The sequence below is a fragment of the Elephantulus edwardii genome, unplaced genomic scaffold (assembly GCF_000299155.1).
Source record: "Elephantulus edwardii isolate Elephantulus edwardi_28Jun2011 unplaced genomic scaffold, EleEdw1.0 scaffold00111, whole genome shotgun sequence".
In the NCBI taxonomy this organism is placed as follows: Eukaryota; Metazoa; Chordata; class Mammalia; order Macroscelidea; family Macroscelididae; genus Elephantulus; species Elephantulus edwardii.
Window position 1 is genome coordinate 5,950,152 of NW_006399861.1, and position 6,000 is coordinate 5,956,151.

The 6,000-nt window shown below is 42.5% G+C and overlaps 1 protein-coding gene across 1 annotated transcript in view; it reads right to left on the bottom strand.

Annotated features, from left to right (window-relative positions):
• The window catches only part of KIAA1009 (KIAA1009 ortholog), a 117,201-nt gene that overhangs the window by 22,134 nt on the left and 89,067 nt on the right, over positions 1-6,000 (bottom strand). The window lies entirely within an intron of this gene.

The window sequence follows — 6,000 nt, forward strand, 5'->3', positions numbered from 1 at the left end:
AGATGAGGTGAATGTCTATATCCCTTCCTTCTGGGCACTGTCAGGTTGGTGCTGACTCAGAGCAAAGGGAGCACTGCCTGGCCCATGCCGTTCTCCCCATCAGTGTCACCTCAGCCCACAGCTGCAGCCACTGCATTCATTCGTCCAGCTCACGGAGGCCTTCCCTCTTCCTTGCTGACTCTATTTTACCAAGCATGATGTCTCTTTTCAGAGGCTTGTCCCTCCTGACAATGGGCCCAAAATGAAGTTATATTATTTACAGCATTCTACAGTTCTGTCTGGAGCCCTGGTAGTGTTGTGGCAACATGCTGGGCTTATTAACAAAAAAGGACATAAGTTTGAATCCACTAACGGCTCTGTGTGAGAAACATGAGCAGTTTCCTCCCGCAAAGATTTTTCAGCATCAGAAACCCATGATCAGGGTCACCATGAGTTGGACTCAGCATGAGTGATTTGGTTTCTAGTTCTGTTTAACCACTAATTTGCAAAAGTCCTCCTCATTGAATTGAAACACATCTTGAGACTTTATAAAATATTAGCAATAACCAGTTTTCTTTTTTTCCACAGATGAAATGCATTCCTTATATGTTAATGCTTATACTGATGACTGGAAAAATTACTTAAATGCACATAAATATTAAAACATTTTGAAATAAACATACAACTTCTTAAGTACCATCCCTCGCCTGCAGCAATCCCCACTCCATTTTCCAAATGAAGTTTAATCTATTTTAAAATGACTTATTCCACATGGGATCCAAGGAGGATTGGATGACATTTAATGGGAGTCTTCATAAAACTAAGTAACATTTTTTCATTTGGTGAGTTTGTTTGGCTCCACAGTCAACACTCTTAGCACCAGCAGCCAGGAAATTAAAAGACGTATTGTGTTGGGAAAGTCTCCGTTAGGGACCTCTCCAAAGTACTGAAGGGCAATGGTGTCACTCTGGAGACTAAGGTGTGTCTGATACAGTCCATGGTCTTTGCAATCACTTGTTATGCGTCAGAAAGTTGGACAATGACTAGGGAGGATAGAAGGAGAATTGATGCCTTTGAGCTGTGGTGCTGGAGAAAAGTATTGAATGTACCATAAAGTGCTAAGAAAACAAATAGATTCATCCTGGAGAAGGTTAAATCGAGCTGCTCTTTGGAGGCAAGGATTCTGAGATTTTGTCTGACATACTATGGCCATGTTGTAAGGAGGGACCAATCCTTGGAGAGAGACATCATGCTTGGGAGGGTGGAGGGACAGCGCAGGAGGGGAAGACCCTCTATGAGGTGGATTGATTCAGTGACTGGGGTAATCAGGGTGGGTATCAGAGACAGTGCAATTGGCACAGGGAAGAGCAGAGTTTAGGTCTGTTGTACATAGGGTCGCTATGAGTCGCAAACGACTCGACAGCACATAACAACAACAACAGCTATAATATATGTTATATAGTTTTTCTGTAAGATGAAAGAACTGTACTCAATGTCCTAAAAATTAAAGCTTGAAAACATATATACACACACATCAGATGTGTGTATATCTGCCTTTTCTTTTCTTCTTGTTGTTAGGCACTATCAAGTGGAGTATGACCCTCAGTGACCCTACGAACAACAGATCTGAACCCTGCCACAGGGCATCCTCACAATCTCTGAGATAGTCTAGCCCATTGCCGCAGTTACTGTGTCAATCCATCCGGGTGAACAACTTCCTCTCTTTTCCTATAGTTGAAGGATTTAATGATATAAAAGACCTAAAATATCCAAGTCCCAAAAGACTGATAACAGAAGATCAGCTCCCAGGGGCTGATCCACCAGGAAGGAGGGGTAAGCAGTGACGGTCATGGGTCTAGGTTTCCTTTTGGGGCTTATGAACATGTGCTGGAATAAGATAGGGAGGGGTGAAGTGGGGTAGGCGGGGAGAAGGGTGCAACAATGAATGAATGGAATGCCAAAATCTCTGTAGATGTTCATTGAAATGAAAAATAAATAAATTTAAAAAAAAAAGATAGGGATGATGATTGTGCTATGTTATTTTGGGGGTTTTTTGATTGCTGTGCTTTGTAAACATAATAATAATCACAGAGTCCTCCCATTTAAAAGGGTAATTTTGTGGCATGTGAATAACATCTCTAATAAAAAAATTATGCACAAAAGAAGGCAGAAATAAAGCCACTTTACAGAACAGCAACTCTTGAAGCTAGTTAAAATTTATGTCTTCTATATACTGGTCTGTGCGTTGCTGTACAGAGGTAACTCATGGTTGCTGTGATGCTGAAGCCTGTGACAGTGATGTGCCAAGTAATGGGCACCCATGGTGGACAGTGTTGGCTGGAGCTTCCCAACTAAATCAAGCCTGGAAGCAGGAGCGGCATCCATTTCCAACATGGCTTGCCTCCGGAAACTCTATGTATGAACAGTGCTCAGGCTGTTCATTCATAGGGTCGCTATGAGTCATCTACAACTCGACAGCATTAAACAACAACAACAACATATACGCATCTGTAAGTTGGATCATGAATAAGAGAGACTGAAGAAGTTATTCCTTTGAATTATGGTGTTAGAGAAAAGTATCAGATGTCGAGCACGACTCATAGTGACCCTATGAACAAAAGACCTGAAGTCTTTCTGTAACTATCATTTCTCAAGGTTTATAGAGTCTCCAGAGGCATGTTGTTTAGGAACTGGATGCCATTCCTGCTTCCACAATCAGATATATTATGGAGTGCCAGAAGAACAGTCTGTCTTGGAGGAAGTGCAATAAGGATACTTCTCAGATGAAAGGACAGTGAAACATTATCTCACACACATTGAGCTTGCTGTCAGGAGGGACCAGTCCTCAAAGACAGACATGCTGGGAAACGTGGAAAGTCAGTGAAAAAGAGGAAGCTGTTCAAAGAATGGATTGACAGTGACTGCCACAGTGGGCTTGAACACTGCGGAGACTGTGACGGTGGTGGAGGACAGGGCAAGGTTCAGATTTGTTATTCCCAGGGCTGAGTGGCAGTCAACTCCAGGACACCTAAAAATAGCATTAACACTTAACATAATGGATAGGGAGTTGAGTTGATGACCAAAGGCCACACTTTTCTGCCAGGATGAATCCAGCTGTGGCTCTGAGGAAGAAAGATGGGTAGTATCTTCTCATGTGACTTAACAGCCTCAAAAGTTAATGGAGGGTCAGCTATGAGTCAGTTCTGGCTTGATGGCAATACATTCAAGGTTTATTTAAACTGATAGTAATTTAAAAGAAATTCCAGGTTCTTCACTATACATAATATAGTTCCAATACCCAATGATTAAGAAAACATGTTGTTGTTGACTGCCTTAGAGACGAGCTCAACTTACAGAGACCCTATGAACGAAAAGCCTGAAGCCCCTCTAAAACTACTAACATGTATCATAAGTTTCTGGAGGCATGTTATTTAGGAAGTGGATGCCACTCCTGCTTCCAAACCTGACACAGTATGTTACTGTTTCTATGTTCCATTGTGTCGCCTGCGATATCCAGCATCGATGAAAGCATAATGCTAATCAAATCAATCTGTTGAGATCATTGTTATGTGCTGTCGAGTCACCTGTGACTCATAGCAACCCTATGTACAGCAGTTCTGAACCCTGCCGTGTCCTGAGCCAATCTCACTTATTCTGACACACCAAACCCCACTGCACCAGTCACTGTCAAAGCATCTCATCTGGGGTCTTCCTTTCCTGTGCTGTCCCTCCACTTTCCCAAGCATTATGTCCTTCTCCAAGGACCAGTGTCTCCTGGCCGTGTGCCCAAATTATGTGAGATGGAGTTTCAAAATCCTAGCCTCCAAGGAGAAACCTGGTTTCACCCTCTCCAAGACAGACCTATTTGTTTTCATGGTGGTCCATGGTATGTTTAAGACTCTTCTCCAGCACCACAATTCAAAGATACCGATTCTTCTTCTGTCATCTTTAGTCATTGTGCAACTCTTTGAAGCATAACAAGTAATTGTGAAGACCATGGCCTGGATTAGGTGCACCTTAGTCTTTAGATTGACATCTTAACTTTTCAGCACTCTGGAGAGGTCCCTGGCAGCAGACTTTGCTAATGCAATTGTCTTTTGATTTCCTGACTGCTGGTTTAAGAGTGTTGACTATGGAGCCGAGTAAGCTGTAAAAGTTAATAACCTCAATCTCTTCTCCATCCATCTATCATGGTGCTGCCCACTGGCCCAATAGTATGAATTTTTGTTTTCTTTATGTTAAGCTTCAATCCATATTGAAGAATATAGTCCTTGACTTTCTGCATCAAACACTTCAGATCCTCCTCGGTTTCAGAAAGCAAGGTTGTGTTATCTGCATAATGTAGGTTGTTGATGAGTCTACATTCAATCCTGATGCCACATTCCTTCTTATAAAGCCCTGCTTCCCGAATGATCTGTTCTGCATTATAGATTGAAAAGGTATGGAGACAGGATGCCTCCCTGATGCACTCCTTTTCTGATTTTGAACCAAAGTGTTTCCTTGCTCTGTTCTGAGGATTGCTTCCTGGTCCAAGTATAGGTTTCACAAAAGCACAATAAAGGTTCTGAGATTACCATTTGCCTCAAGTTTAGCCACAATTTGTTGTGATCCACATAGTCAAATGACTTTGCATAGTTGAAGAAACACAGACAGACATTTTTCTGGTGCTCTCTGCTTTCTGCCAAGACCCATCTGACATTGGCAATAATATATTTTGAGATTGTTTTTGTTGTTATATATCACTGAGTTGCCTGAGACTCACAGCGACCCTATGTACAAGAGCCCTAAATCCTGCTCTATCCTGTGCCAACCTCACTGTCTCCAACACACCTACTCCCACCACCCCAATCACTGGATCCATCTATCTCATCAAGGGTCTTCCTCTCCTGTGCTGTCCCTCCACTCTCCCAAACATGATGTTCCTCTCCAAGGACTGGTTCCTCCTTGCAACATGCCCAAAGTATGTCAAACAAAGCTTCAGAATCCTTGACTCCAAAGAGCAGCCCAGTTTCACACTCTCCAGGACAAACCTGTTTGTTCTCCTAGCAGTCCATGGTATATTCAACACTATTCTCCAGCACACCAGCTCAAAGGCATCAATTCTCTAGTCAATCCCTAGTCACTATCCAGCTCTCCAATGCATAGCATGCAACTGTGAAAACTATAGCTCGGATCAAGTGCACCTTAGTCTCCAGCCTAATGTTGTTGCTCTTCAGTACTCTGGAGAGGTCCCTGACAGCTGACTTTCCCAATGCAATTCATCTCTTGATTACCTGGCTGCTGGTACCAAGAGTTTTGAGATTAGGGGGGAAAAATTATTTACGCACAATTTACTGTTAAAGCCTACAACACACTTGCACTTGCAAATACCACAAGTGAAGATGATTATGAAAAGGAATTTGTTTCTGATTCAATTGTTTCAAAGTTAGGTTCAATCTACCTAACAGGAAAGGGCTACAAGGTCTTTGCTGGGCAGCCATTCTTAATTCAGGGATTGCCTTTATTTCCATAAATACTGCTTGCACATTCATAGATAAATCAGGATATATTCAGATAGAAATAGTTCATCTTACACTTAAAATTTTTTAAAGTTTGGTATTTTCCTAGCATAAGTGTATACGTGCAGACACACACATGTTAAAGTGAACTATTGTTGTTTGTTCTTAGGTGCCATCGAGTCACTTGCAACTCATAGCGACCCTATGTACAGCAGCCCTAAACCCTGCTCTATCCTGTGCCAATCACACTGTCTCTGACACACCCATCATGATCACCCCAGTCACTGAATCAATCCACCTCATAGAGGGTCTTCCCCTCCTCCGCTATCCCTCCACCCTCCCAAGAATAATATCTTTCTCCAAGGACCAGTCTCTCCTTACAACATGTCCAAAGTATGTTAGATGGGGCCTCAGAATCCTTGCCTCCAAGGAGTCACCCGGTTTAACCCTTTCCAGGATGAATCTGTTTGTTTTCCTAGCAGTCCATGGTACCCTCAATACTCTTCTCCAGCACCACAGCTCA